At 36.0% G+C, this 15,165-nt stretch overlaps 1 protein-coding gene across 1 annotated transcript in view; it reads right to left on the reverse strand.

Annotated features, from left to right (window-relative positions):
- LOC120632069 overlaps positions 1-14,760 on the reverse strand; it is a 33,038-nt gene extending 18,278 nt beyond the window's left edge. The window contains exon 1 of the mRNA XM_039901842.1: positions 14,551-14,760. The gene's annotated coding sequence lies outside the window, so the exon portion shown is untranslated. The remainder of the gene's footprint in view (positions 1-14,550) is intronic.
- Between the last annotated feature and the right edge of the window lie 405 nt (positions 14,761-15,165).

The raw sequence follows: 15,165 nt of genomic DNA on the forward strand, positions 1-15,165 counted from the left end.
CCCCAAACGAGGTGGACAGATGACATCAGGAGAGTAGCTGGGAGCCGTTGGAGGCAAGCGGCCCAGGACCGTGCATTGTGGAACTCCCTACAAAAGACCTATGTCCAGCAGTGGACGTCAATTGGTTGAGATGATGATGATGATGAATATTATTAACGCAAAAGTGTGTTTGTTTATTTATTTAATCTTCCTTCACACCCTAACAAACCAACCGATCAAATTGATGTTTGAGATGGAGATAGTTAAAAGGACGGGGAGTGATATAGGCTACGTCATCCCAGGAAAATAATCCATTCCCACGCATGTAAAAATCCTAATAAATGCAGGCGATTGCTGCTAGTGTACAAATAAAAATATTAATATTATTCTGACGCGTCGGTATTGCCTTATGTGCTTGAACTACACCGCTATTGCAGAGTATCGAGACCAAGACCACAGATTTTTTTAACACCCGTTCGTGTAAGAACAAGTAGTGATCAAACTATGCATCATTGTTGCCCAAATAAAAAAATACACAGCTTATAAACAGTTTCGAGCAGCGATCAGTCATAAATAAGCTTTATAGATTTTATTTCACTGGAAGCTATTCAAGAGAGCGATCAATATAGTTCTTTTGACGAGGTGTTAACGGCTTGTCTGTCATGAAATACTTTAACTATAATACAGTTTCAAGGACCTCTCCACTTAAAATACGAATACATTTTTACAATTCGTATAAAAAAGTTAAAACTGAATTTTAATGCCTTCGCACCTGACAGTACTGACACGTACAGTAATTGGGACCAAAATCACTAAAAGTGAAGCGAGCGAGCGGAAGCGGTGTGAAAAGTGTATAAACTTGATCTAGATGACCTCTTTGACGCTTGTTCGTTTACACATAATGAAAATTTGGGTTCAATCAGGTTAATTGTAAATATAGGTATTGTATTCTCAGTTTAAGCTCGGAATTTGGTGTAGTCTATCTAGGAACTATTTCAAGCCGAATTAGGGTGGTGCAATAAGCTCAATGTCCCTGGAATGTGCCCAACTGTGGGACATCGTTACAATGAATATGCAATGAATATTTTTTATTTTCTTATAAGTTAACCGCTTAATACATTTATGAGGGCTCTTATAACTTTTCTCATGATAAGTATGACTGTTACCAAGCCATAGCTTCCGACTACAATTCCGTGTGTAGAGTTTAAGTTCGTACTTTCAATGCGAAATCTAATCATACACGAGATGCATTGTTCAGTTTCCTCGATGAAAACTCCATTGGATATAAATAATGCGATTTTGTAAATAACGGAAGCTATAACGTACCTAAGTACATTATTCAGTAAATACAATGTATACTAGCGTGACTCTACGAGAGAGCACTGTCATTGTGGACTGTGGTATAATAATAGTTAAACCCCTAATAGTTTTTATATTAACTTTAAAGTAAAGATGATGAAAGCTACAAGTCCGCACTACGCACTTCACAAGTCTTAATCATAATGAGTATACCAACATAAATGTTGTTACTGACAAGCACTTGAACCCCTTGCTTCCTAAAGACCTCATTTAAATATTCTAAATGGTCCAACTGGAACTTATGTTATTAATAATTTTTGTGTTACCTCTACCTCCCTTGGCAAATATCTTAATCTTTAAGACCTAATAATCTCTTACTATAAATTTCTTAATACAATATTTTCCCACAACATCCACAGCCTCGGCCATATTTTTACAATATTAAGTTAATCCAATTAGTAAGCAACTAAAATAATAAAAAAAGTGAAAATGGAAAAGTGCACTGAGCATCCACCTAGAATTTTTAGTAATATTTTAGTATGCAACGCTTTGAAATAAAATCCGTTTAGATCATTTTCTTAACCATTGAATATTCTATATTCAAGATTTTCGTCTCATGGAACGAAATTCACCTTTCATTAAAATAGTAATAATCCTTTAATAAAAGTGCATACACAGCGTGTTGATGCCAGAGAGGTCATTAAATAGAGAATTCTGTGACTGAAATCGTCTAAAAGTCTGAAATAACTAAACCCTAGTGCAAAGCATTCAACGTTACAACGTACACAATCGTATCTGTTTGACGTTTCCTTTGAAACTCGAGGCGAGCTTCCGTCTACCCGTTCATATATATTCTCTATAACTAGTACTTACAACAGTAGGTATGATTCAACACTAGAATACGTGCTCTACATCGTATAATAGAAATAATAGAAGCAACGTACGTTTCACATCACTATACTGTATATCGTTCACTCATGAGTGAATGGTTCTTTTCAATGGAAACGTGATAAAAGAATTTAGGGCACGTTTATTGAAGGGAATGAAAAAGTATAATGGTATTTGAAAATATCTAAGACACTATATAAGTATATTAAAAACCCTTTCAGTGCTGGTAAATAAAGTAAGGTGTAGATGGAATTATCGACATTTACCTTTCTTATTTATTTAATGAGCTCTCTAAAACACCTTTAAGCTTAAATAAAAAGAAATTTTGTTAAAATTTATACTTTATTTAATTTTATTAGCTGTACCAGGTTTATTGGGAAACGATCAGGTGTCAGGTGTCGATACAGGGTAGGTAGGTTTTCATCCCAATTTTTTTTTCACTTATATAGGTTCTTATTTCTCATATACAAGGTATTTTTTTGTAAAGCCTCTCTAAAATCTGCTTTCCTAAATGTACCTATGGGAATTTTTCTAACAAGAGTCAATTGTCATTTTATGGCAAGCGCGTCCAATCTTAAGCCTACATTTCCCAGTTGTGATAGCTATAAAGTTCATCTTAAATTAAAACACACAATATACTGGAGTGCGCCACAACTCCTGTGAAATAAACATCCTCGAAGTGATGTAGACATTCACTGTACACTGTAGAACCGCAGTAACCGCTTCATCAAACAAACTTGGCGTAGATAAGAGCCGAGTTAGGAGTTGTTTAATATTTGCTTACTTCACCCTTGATAACAAAGTCCCCTTACGTGATGCAACTTTATACCTATCTACTCCATGTTAGTGCCCATTCTCTACCGGCGAACTTTGTTAAGAAGGTGTGGCCTAGTAATGGAATTTTAAGTTATGACATTTTTTACTATAAAAACCACCTTTTCAGTACTCATGTTCTCACAATTTTCGTTTATGCTTTATTTAGGTAAGCTGACTAAAGATGTACTAGTAGACTACTAAGTTTCCGGGTCTGGGTCCTTATGATCCCAAGGCATAACCTATTTATTTAGAAATTTGTTTCCTCGCAATCAAAGTGAAAGGGTTTAACTCGGCTGTCGGCTTCATTCTAAAGCCCATGCAACCCCGAGCCGCAAGCAAGGGTGGATATTTAAGTCTAAATATTTCGCCAAATTGGACAGCCAGTTTATTTTTAACAGGTGACGCTTTTTCATATAATAAATAGGTAAAATCCTAATGCACTATGTATATGTGTAATAAAAGAGTAGCTTTTGTGTAAATATATATCCGGCTTCCCACGTTCAAACATCTGCCGCGGAAAAAACCCATTAGGTGTAAGGGTTGTATACAAATGCTCGTATCAGGTTAGGCCGTTATCTTCTTAGAATGCATTAGATATCATTGGTGATAGACCACAGTGAAGGGCTAAATTGCGAAATAAAAAGACAAAAACTTTAAAAAAAATGTCGCGTAATGGCCACTTCAAATTGATCATTAAACATTTGATACATTTAATTATACAAGCGGAACTCGACGTAACTGGACACATATTGATCAGCTCGCTCACAACTATCACAATACTTGTAATGGTCACGGCTGGACGAGCCCGAAGGTGTGCCAGTCTGCTAAACAGTAGTACGTACTTGGGTATTATTCAACAAACTTTCTTGTTGTTTTTCATTCGTATTTTTTCCATAACCGTTGCTACTTGCGGATGTGGTAACGCTTTGAATTTTCGGGGAGAAGCAGGCATTAGTGAGCAGAAATCACGTGATGTACGTACAATGAAAATTAACAGCCTGACATAAGAGGAATTGATATTAGATCGTTGCAAAATAAAACGTGACTTAAACTTTTTCACTTTTCCATTTCTATTATTTAACCAATTTTAGTTCCTTAAATGAAAGTGCACATAATTTAAATAATGCCTAATTATGAATCCATACAAGTTAAATTATTTTTTAATTTTATCCTATAATTTTAAATACTTTAGGTACTGTAGCCGCAGGTAGAAGCAACTCTGTTTTTTTTTTGAATCCTGTTTTGCGGATAACAATATTTTGTCAATGGAAAATGGAATGGAAATGTGGTCGAACATAACATATCATTTTTTATTGTGATGAACGTGATGGATTTAATCATGGTATATTAACATGGTATAATATTACGTTTGATCCTCATATTGGAATCATACTCTTGCACGACAATAAGATAAATTACAAAATAACATAGAGTTTAACTTTCATACATCACACCACATACATCCTAGAAAATACACTAACTAGTTACGCACGCACTTAAATGCACGTATAATTTTTGACCGAAAATACGTACGCCAGGCCCTATACTAAAAAACTCTCTTTGGCTAAGCATTGTTATTTCAAAAATGACTTCCGAACAATGTGTTCAAATAAATTGTAATAAATGTATGATACAGTAATCGTACGTTGACCTTCAGACAGCATGTCGTCGACCCCGAACGAGCACCCTTTGGTGCCTGCGAGTAACGTGGGGGCACGGGGGCAGGTGGCTCGAAGTGGGTCAGCATTTGGCATATTATTATGCAAAGATGTTGCGATACACTTTTCGGGTACATTAATGGAACGCACGCGGCCTCTTATTTTACACGCTTTATTTTAGCTTAACTTGTATGTTTGCATGTTTATTACTTCCAACTGAATAATTTACAGGCTATATGCTTACTGAATATGATACAAAATATCGATATTTTAAAGAAAATAAATTCAAGTTTGTCTTGTGATGCGAAAAATATGTTCATTATTCTGAAAGACACCACTGATTGTTTGTTCGAACGTTTCAGCCTTTTCGACGTTAGTAGCTAAGTATGTTTTGAAAATGGCCCCATTGCATCGTCGGCAATCAGATACACGGAAGTCTACATGTATTTAGGAAGACAACACCCAGACGCATTTTCTCACCCAGGAACTCCTGAATAACAATGGGGCTGATTTTTGTGCAGTTTTTTTTCAAACCTCAGAGGTTCTTGGATACGATTTGAGAATGAAAGAAGTTGGCTCGTTCTGTAGGCTTTTATTTTATTTACTTGTTTGCTGTGAAGTCATACTCTGAACTGGTTGTCTCTCGAGTGGATAGAAAAAACTTCTGCTTCGAAAGGGACCGTCATACTGTGAAGTAGAGACTTTACTAAACACAACGGTACAACGGTGGGTATACTCACTCCTTAGACGCGCGACGTCACCAAACATTGTAAATATAGAGCATAATATACAACAATACGCGGCCGTTTTCTCATGAAACGACTCGACCGATTTGTTGCAACAAATTATTACTTCGTCGAAAGCACCCACTGGCCACTTATAGCAATTGATTGATTTAGTACAGTAATTAGTAGGTGCTAGTTGGTTAGGTTCCAACTTAAAATTATTCTTTCAAATGTTGAATTGCCTTTGGTAAAAATTGACTACTCTCACTAACATTAAAGTAGTGAAAGTAATTATTTAGTAATTTGAGTTTGCTAAGTTCGCCAGTGAATTCCTGTAGAGGAGTTTTGTCATCAAAATAAAATAAAATAAATAAAATCCATGTCCAAAAGAAACCTTGTTTTTATTTTAATTCATAGACGAGCGGAACGCAATATAAATGTTATGTAAACAATATTGGATAGAAGCAGGCGTTACTTTGACTTAGAATTCCATAATATACAAGTATTATGAAAATTAAGATCGATGAGATTTGATGGTACATTGCCGAAGATCTGTTTGGTGTGGATTACAAGGATTGAAGAAATTATAAATTACACCATACAGATTCTCCTGCTGTTCGCGGAGTATAGCAAATTAAGCTTAATTTTCATAATATTTAAGTAAACAATGTTAAGTAAGCAATGTTAAGTGATAACGATAATTGGAGAAGCCTCAGGTGGAGCGTGCTTGTCTAGAAGATGCCTATTTCAATATGTATATTTAGAGAACCTTGTGGCGAAGTGGTAAGCACTTATCACCAGATGATATTGCCGTCAAGGGCCTCTTGTAGTGGAAAATAAATAGAATTATTGGATTTCAGGCTGACTTATTATTTCTAATTCTATAGTAGCTACCTACTTGAAATAAACGAATTTTGAATTAGATGCAAGCCAATCAAATGTTTGACGATGAGGACTAAGTGGCTCAGAACAACTTGTGACGTGGTTTTCGGAAGTCCCTACAAAGTAAGACCAGACCATGTCCAGTAATGGACGTCAATCGGTTAAAGTGATGATAATAATGATGTGTCTAATGTACAAAAATATTCCTTAGATTACCAACTTCCCATTTCCAAGTATTTTGATTACCAGGTAACACGTCTAACAAGGGTCTCACAACAACGCTGGTACACCCGTAAATAGGTGGAATAATGAGGGCTATAAGGACGTACTTTAGTACATGATTTCGACCAGCTGATGAGGAAATCCTTTTTTACGCGAATGAGAAGATTATCTGTACTTAAAAAATTACCTTATCATACCCACTTGGTTGCTAATCCGAAGATGATGCTAAAGGTTGAGAGTGAATTATCAAATACGTAACAACCGATTTATGACCACTGCTGGACTAAGGAAGTCCAGGGGTACTTACAAAATTCCTCAGTATTTTGTAATTTTTATCCAGCATCTCATTAGCTCAGTAGGTAGGACTTAGACTTCACTTTTGGGGCACCGAGTTCGAACATCCGAAAGTTCTCCATAATGTTCTCAAAGGTGTGTGGAGTCGACCAATCCGCACTGGGCCAGCGTGGTAGACTACTGCTTTAACCCCTTCTCATTGTCTAAGGAGACCGTGCCTTGTAGTGGACCGGTAATAGGTTGATATGATGATGACGGTGATCTCGTTTGAAATAGTATTGGGGGGTTTTAGCCGTTCTATTTAACGTTGCGGGATCGTACTCACCTACTCCAAGAGCTCAGGATCCCAACGTGTATTGGTCATGGCTAGTAGTTGGGCTACGTCATTCAACTCGTTGATCACGTAGAGACACTCCGACCCTAGCTTTCTCATCGCCCACTTAGTGATTTGAGCTTTGTTAGCAGCTGACCGTACCATTCATATGGAAAATAAGACCCAAGATTTATTGTAATTTCAGAAAGGTCTCAAGCTTACACCTTTAAATCCTCTCCGAAGTAGAAGAAGAAGGTACACACAATATAGGCATGCAAAGGCGGCCTTATTGCTGCAAGCAATCTCTTACAGGCAACCTTTGTAGACAGGACTCACAGCAAGAGAACGGGATAGTGCCAAAAGTGTTGTTATATATAAATAAAAACCAAAATGTATAGATACAAATACTTAGATAATTTAAATAAATATACGTAATATATAAATATAAAATATACATAATATATGAATATATAATATATATATTAGCAGATTTTAATACAGTATTTAAAACAATTATAAAGAATCTACTTCAAAAAGAAGTAATGGGATGAACTGCAGTCCCTATTATCTAACAAAAAAAAGTCAACAATTGTTTATTATTACTAAAACAATTTTTAAAATTACTTTATAATATTTGCCACTCTTCACTTAAAAATGGAACCTATAGTATAGGCAGCAGGCATCGCTCGCAGCGCCAGCAGGTGAGTGCCGGTCCATTGTGTGCTAATGAGCTGCTTGCGTACCATTTCTTGTGGCTACGACGTGCCGGCTTATCTACCGATTATACAATCGATGTGAGTGTGGTTTCATTCATTCATTCAGTTAAAGAACCTAGCGAAGACCATCAACAATGTTTACCAACTGCAGTCGGTGGCCACCCATTCAACAATACTAATACGAAGGTAACAAATAAACGTTGATTATAATATCGAAGTCAAAGAAAAATGTTTCTTCAACTACGCAACTAAAGACGAGGACTTTTGCACACCGTCTAGATCAGAAAAGTTGCACATCTGGGGCCCGTGCTAAGGCACGAGAGATATGAGCTCCTTCAACTTATTACGATTGGAAAAGTTGCAGGAAGAAGAGGCGTTGGTCGCAGAAAAATGTTCTGGCTTCGTAACATCAGAGAGCGGACTGGAATAACGATTGCTGCAGAATTATTTCGACTCGCGAAAAATAAACAAGAATTTACAAAGCTGACTTCGCTAATGGGAGAGGCACCGCAAGAAGAAGAAGATGTACCTATAAAGCCATTCTCCTAAGACACGGCGAACCAGTAGGTTTGGAAATTTTCATTCTGTGTGGAGACACAGAATGAAAATTACAGAATGAATATTTATTACTTAATAGTTAGTACTATAGAGTTAGAATTAGTAGAGTTTTTTTGTGGCAGAGCAAATCCAATATTATAAGAGATAATTATAGAATATCATACACTTACTATTCAGCTTTTTAGTAGCCCAGTTTTAGTACCTTTTTTTAATTTTCGAAATTTCAAGGCGAATCCGTAAGGTAGAGCAATAGTTATAGTATCAATTGGTTATTTGCAAATTTCTCCTCTCCGCCGGCGTCTCGGCCTTGATGTCTTTCGGAGCTAGTTAATGAAATCCATTAAAAGGGAAATTGGCTATCTCGTGAGGCATGCGGGCGGTGCCCAGTGAAGTGCGAATGTTTTAATTGCTGTACGAAACAGCTGGACAATTGTCACGCCTAGAGATTACTCATCGACTTGCGGCTGTTCACCTCGGTACCAAGATTTCAATTCTATTTTGAGGGTTATTGCGACTAGGCTTGATTGTGTTTATATACGACACTGCTGCGGTAGACATGTATCGGTGCCTATGCCTAAGCGGAAGGTATGGAGGCGCTGTGGATTTTAATTAGGTAATTTAAATTTAAAAATTTATTATGACTTTACTGACGTTTTTATTTTTGTTTAAATTTATTATTTAAATGTATTAATTTTAATTTTTCATTTTAACTAACCATCGGCCATTTTATTTATTTTGTTGCAAGTCCTATGGGTTAAGCCTGAAATAAATTAATTTTTAATTTGAATTTAAGGCCGAAAGTGTCACTGACATTAAGTCAATAAATTTCTGTTCTGGTAGACGAATGCCCGTTTTCATTAACGACGGACCATGCAATGTAAGTAACGCCTAATCATAGAAGATTCCTAGACACCAATCAATTTTCACTAGGCAACTCATATAACCTAACTTGCCTAACTTGTCTATGGTTATTACCACAAGATGGACCTTGTTAAATTTTTTAACTGATGATACAAAGATACTTATCCCTAAAGTATAACCCTAAAACCTAACTTGTTCAATTTAGATTTCTAGGTGACATTAAGTAACTTTTTAGACATAAAAAATGCTTGTCGCATACCACTCCGGTAATGTTAGACCCACTAAAAACTCTGTGTTTCAGTCGATGGGCCTGAAGGCAAGAGTACGGGATGCATTTGCGTATTCACCGTACTCCTGCCAGGATATGTAACACATACACAGCGTTACCTACCCTATCCTGATACATTTTCATTTCAAAACCTGCATAAAAATGAAAATGCAGAATAATAATAAATAATGCATAAATTAATCGGTTGCTTTTACGCAATCATGAGAAAAAGGTCTTTATCATGGATGAGCAGAAAACGCGGAAGCTTCAACAGTATTTTGAAAATGTTAAGCAATAAATGGAAAATCCCTTTATGGAGCACTGGGTTGGTACACACTCCTACATGAAGTGCTCAAGAGGGAACTTACTTCATTAGGAGATAAGTTTGGCCAATTTTAATTAATAAAATAGTTAATAAGATAATTGTTTCAAGCTATAGAATATAATCCGAAATAAACTATTGTTATTATTGATTAATTTTAATAGCTTTTCGTAATAGAGCTCGTCGGATATGTAAGCAGTATTACAGTCTCCAGGTCTCAAGGGCGTGGTTGCCGGTGTAATTACAGATTCTTGTGGCTTAACACCGACACCTCGGGCAGCTCTTGGTAGTGTAGGATGTGTTCCCTGCATACCCTGTGAAGGGTACGGCGCGGCGGGCCAACGGCTTGGTCCGTCAATTCATCGTTTCATTTCATTTCATTTCATTTCATTTATAGCTGAAGGATTATTTAAAGGTAACCTCGTAGTAGATACCTATGCACCTACCTGAGTAATGCAAAAAGAGTATCAAAATAAATACGTAAATAAGCAAAGCAAATTAGTAAGAAGGTAAGTTAAGATACTTATTTTTTTGTTTGTTTCACAAACAGGTTAATGTAGCTTCGGTTAAAATTAATTGTGTTATTACAGAGATTAAGAGATAAGAGAAGTTAATATTCATAATATATTTTATGAACAATTGCTTTGTAGTTGTTAAATAGTTTACTATGTACCTGTATAATATCAACCAATCCATCTATGTATCAAAATTGGAATTTCCAATTCAAGAATTATTTGTTCAGCTAGGACTAATACAGGCACTTATGAAGCGTTCGTACAAATATATATACCTAATATGTTTCCATTATTGTGAGGGATATCTAAGTATATACTTACATACTCATAATAAAGTTGATAAGTTTGTAGGCATATTGTGTTTTTTAATGACTGACGTTGTATGCGGAGGAGTCCATCACTAGTCTCATAATGTCAGTGGCGTGCACTTCATAAATGCACAAACGCACTGCATACCCAAATTATTTTATATAACTAGTATTAGGGGAGAATTTTCACATTTTATGCCATGTACCTGCTTTGTGCATACCCTGGTCAAAAACCCTGTGCACGCCAGTGCATAAGGTGTACATCAGATCCTCATAAATTAAAATCGGTAGACTCAAAAATAATACAATTTGTCCTGATTTGAAGGAGAGCATTGGATTTTTGGTAGTAGTAGAGCTCTTTGTGATAGAGCTCTTCCGGGGAAGTACTACCACCATGCTTATTTCTGTCGCTAAACAGCATAGTTACAATGCTGTATTCCCGTATGGTTGCCGGTGTAATAACAGGCATATGAAGCTACGCACCTACGCCTCAGGCTGATGGCCACGGGGCGGCATGTTGCGTGACGTGCTCCTTGCATGCCCTGCGAAGAATTGCTCTATTCGTTTGGTTGATTTCCCATTACCATCAAGTGGGCCACATGCTTGGCCCGTCAATTATAACTAAAAAAAAATGAAGTAACATCGCCAAAAATGTTTACGTCATGTTGACGAGTCGAATGTCGGTAGGTGGTTGGTACTCTAAATGACACGGCACTTTATGAGAAGATTTCAAAAAGAGCAACACAACATAAATAGTGAGACTCTCAGAGTATTATATTTTAGGTTTATGTCACAAAACCGCGTTCTTTAAAAAAGAGTGTTTTAAATTTTTAGTTAAGAATACATTTTATAATATTAATGAATTTTATACTAGTTCTAAATAATAAACTTTAGTCTGTAAAATATAATACTTAATTGTTGCACGCCCAAAGAGGCAATATACATTGGGACTTAGTACATATAATTCTATCCAATCTGGCCTGTAATATGCAATAAATGAATTTGAATTTATTTTATATGTCTTGATATGATAACAAAATTAAAACTACTATAAAGTTTCTATATTAATTATATAAGTAGGTAATTTAAATGGAAATAGGTGTTTTAAATTCGTGAAATAAAATTATATTCTCTGAAGGTCAAAATGTATTAAAACAAGTAATCAACATAGTAAGTATTATTTAAATAAGTACCTCCTTTGATGATTTTTAATTCGCATGCAAATTGGCAAGCTGCCGCGGTCGGTTTAAACAATGCCGGTGCCCACAGACGTCCCTGGGTCAGCATTTCCTCGGTTCACACTGATCAGTATCGCTCACCAGCAACCGCGCCAGCAGGGTTTAAAACAAACCCTCGATTATGCCCAAATCGAAGGGTTTTTCGCAACTACAGAACATGAAACGAAACTACGGGCCATACGGGCATTGCTCATGGCCCGAGTAGTACTTGACCGTTACTTTTGTTTTGCGCGAAATGTAAGTAAACCCGCCTCAAACAGATTATGTAGGAAGGTATATCAGCAAGAGCGAGGGTGAAGGCGTCCTTCATGCGTGACTACAGATTTCTATCTTTGGATATCTGCATCCTGCAATTTTTACCAGTGATATCTGCACATTAATTAAGATTTATTTATTTATTAATTTATTTATTTATTCACATTACATTTTTGTCATTACAGGAAAAAATTTATCCTAATACGACAATGCAGCATGTATATTTTAATAATATATATAACTATAATAATAAGATGTTTTAATGTGGTCTGTAGGACCTGGCATTATTATGGCTCAACGGTATTTTATGACAGTATACACTCGCGAAATGAATTATATAACGTCAAGTTTGACTGGCCTCCGCTCCCATAGAAGATACGGATTTTGACATTTTATTGATAATAAGCGAGACCTCAGACTAATCGTTCTCTTATATACCTACGGTAGACCGATTATATCGTATCCTGAACTGAAATTCGAAGGCGAATCGGAATGGCCAAAAGTGCGATGTCTCAGCTTTATAGGAATTGGAAAGATGGAATACCTCAATCAAGACAAAAAAGCGTCTCGTCCGCGCAGGTATTTTTCCTATATTTACGTACCTGATACATTGACCATAAAAGCAGCTGATCGACAACGTATAGACGCTTTCGAGATGTGGTGCTGGAGGAGAATGCTGTGTCCGTGAATTATAATAAGGCTATCAACCACCTGTCTTCAGGGGATTCTCGAGTACTTCGGTCAAGTTGCCGATGTACAATCTTAAAAAGATAGTGGTCTCTGGCAAAGTGGAAGGAAAGAGACCTCGAGGTCGTAGCCCGATGCGGTGGTTGGATCAAATCCACACTGCTCTCGATACCAAAGTGCATATAGATTAACATGTTGCGCGACATCGTCTGAAAGGTTGTTAGTAGGAGGAGTCACGATCCTTAGCAATGAGGATCGAGCAATGAGATTTAATTTCTTTCGTAAAATCGAGTCATCTCTTTTTTCTCAATTATAATTCTACGACATCTTTGCTCAATAAATAATTACGAAGTAGAGCGTTTGTGGAGCAATAATTGATTCGGAATAGTTTACTTTCGATTTGTGATTTATCTATTCAGCATAACTCCGTCTTGGTTACACGCGATCGGGGAATAAATATATTTCCAAGAAAGAAGAAATCTTAAAAAAAAATATATCTAAACAATATTCCTTATAGCCTTTCTGCACAATATTTTCTACTTTAGTGATCGACGGCTGTTTAAGGTTCTCTCCGAGGCACGAGGGCGGGTGGCCCGTGGCCAGTGTCAATTTCGTAACTAAAGGTTGCCAAACTTCAAATTCAAATTCAAAATTCATTTATTTAAAGTAGGCCTAGATTATAAGCACTTTTGAAACGTCAAGTCAGTCTGTGTGTAGTGACTCTACCACCGGTTCGCAATTGATGAAGATCCTTTGACTTTACGGATCACGAGACCCGTAAACGAAAAACGATTTTATTATCTATTATTATGATGTTTTAAACAATATTATTACGAGAAATCATAATCATGTCAACCATCTCGTCCACTACTGGAACCTACAATATTAAATTCCAATTATTAAATATTTAAGAAAATGGACACTAGGTAAGTTAATTAAAGCCAAAACTTTTATTTAATGTAAAAACTATGTTTCAAATTTATCCAACCATGACTTTTAGATCTAGGTAATTTATTTGCTACCTAAGTATGTTCCTTGGAAATGTATTTTATTTTGTCTAAGTAGTTACTCGAGTAATAATACCTACTTTAATAAGATTCCGCGGGGTAAGGAGATACCACCTGAGTAAACTTTTGAACAAAATATATTTACGTTAGCGGTGCTATATTTTAAACTTTCCATGTAAAGTTCAAATTGATCAAAAGTTGCTACTTTTTGCTGAGGTAGAAAAAATGCAAACCAGGCTTCACATTTCAACAACATATAAAGAAGGTCTACTTGACATTATGTAGATGAAAAAAATAATGTTTGATACATTTTTTTTTTCATCTAAAAGTAGGGACTCAAAAAATGATTGATGTTTAGCTAAATTTCCGATTTATGAGAATAATGTGCTTACCTACTTAATGTTTGTTTACTTCAAACTAAGCGATTACATACCAGCCTATCTTTTAGCCTAGAGCTAAGCACAAAATAGATAGTAAGACCTACTAAATAAACCTATTTACGTTTGTACCTAACTTCGACAGCAGGCTATTACTATACTAAGGCACCTGATGTCTGTAACTATATAAGTAAGCAGACATCATGTTTTATCATTCCAATAGAATTCGATTATATATGTAAGTCGCCTTTGGTGCCAATAATTTATGTACAATAATTTTCTTCAAAATAATAAACCACCTTATTCTCTAAAAATAAATAATTAACTTCATAAAATTAAAGAACAAAAACGAATATACTTACATGGCTTTTCACGAAAATTTTCGGCCGGCGCCACTGATATCCTACCGACACAGAGACAAGAATCACCACTTTTTTAAATCATCCACTTCTCGAATTATTTTTTAAACCTCGTAGAACACCTACGAGATCCTACTTTAAACTGAACGTAAATAAACACTCGTCGATTAAATAACAAGCACGGTTCACGCGTGCGCCGTTCGTTTGCGGCACCCTTTAACTGACAACTGACGCGTTGCGCAGTGGTGGTCGCTAAGAGGAAAAGTGGCGCCAAAGAAAATTTACTCGGCACTTATGTTTTTCAGTTCTACACTTAACTTTTCTAGGTATATTATCAAGACACAGAATAAGGAAATGAATAGAACTGGCAACGCAGCTACCGTGTGTAATATTACATGAACAGTTCGGAGCCACTTTTTCTCAATTAATAACACAAAATCTATTTAACGTAAAGACATTGGGTTTATGTATTGAAACCTCATAAATAAACTAGAACCCCAAATTTCACATGCACAGCGCAAACGGTTATTGTAATATTAACGTAGAAAAATCAGCATTTTTTTGATTGACTGACATATTCCACAATCTCAAACATTGTACAGTTTGTTAATTGTGTAT

The sequence above is a fragment of the Pararge aegeria genome, chromosome 19 (genome assembly GCF_905163445.1).
Source record: "Pararge aegeria chromosome 19, ilParAegt1.1, whole genome shotgun sequence".
NCBI classification, from domain to species: Eukaryota; Metazoa; Arthropoda; class Insecta; order Lepidoptera; family Nymphalidae; genus Pararge; species Pararge aegeria.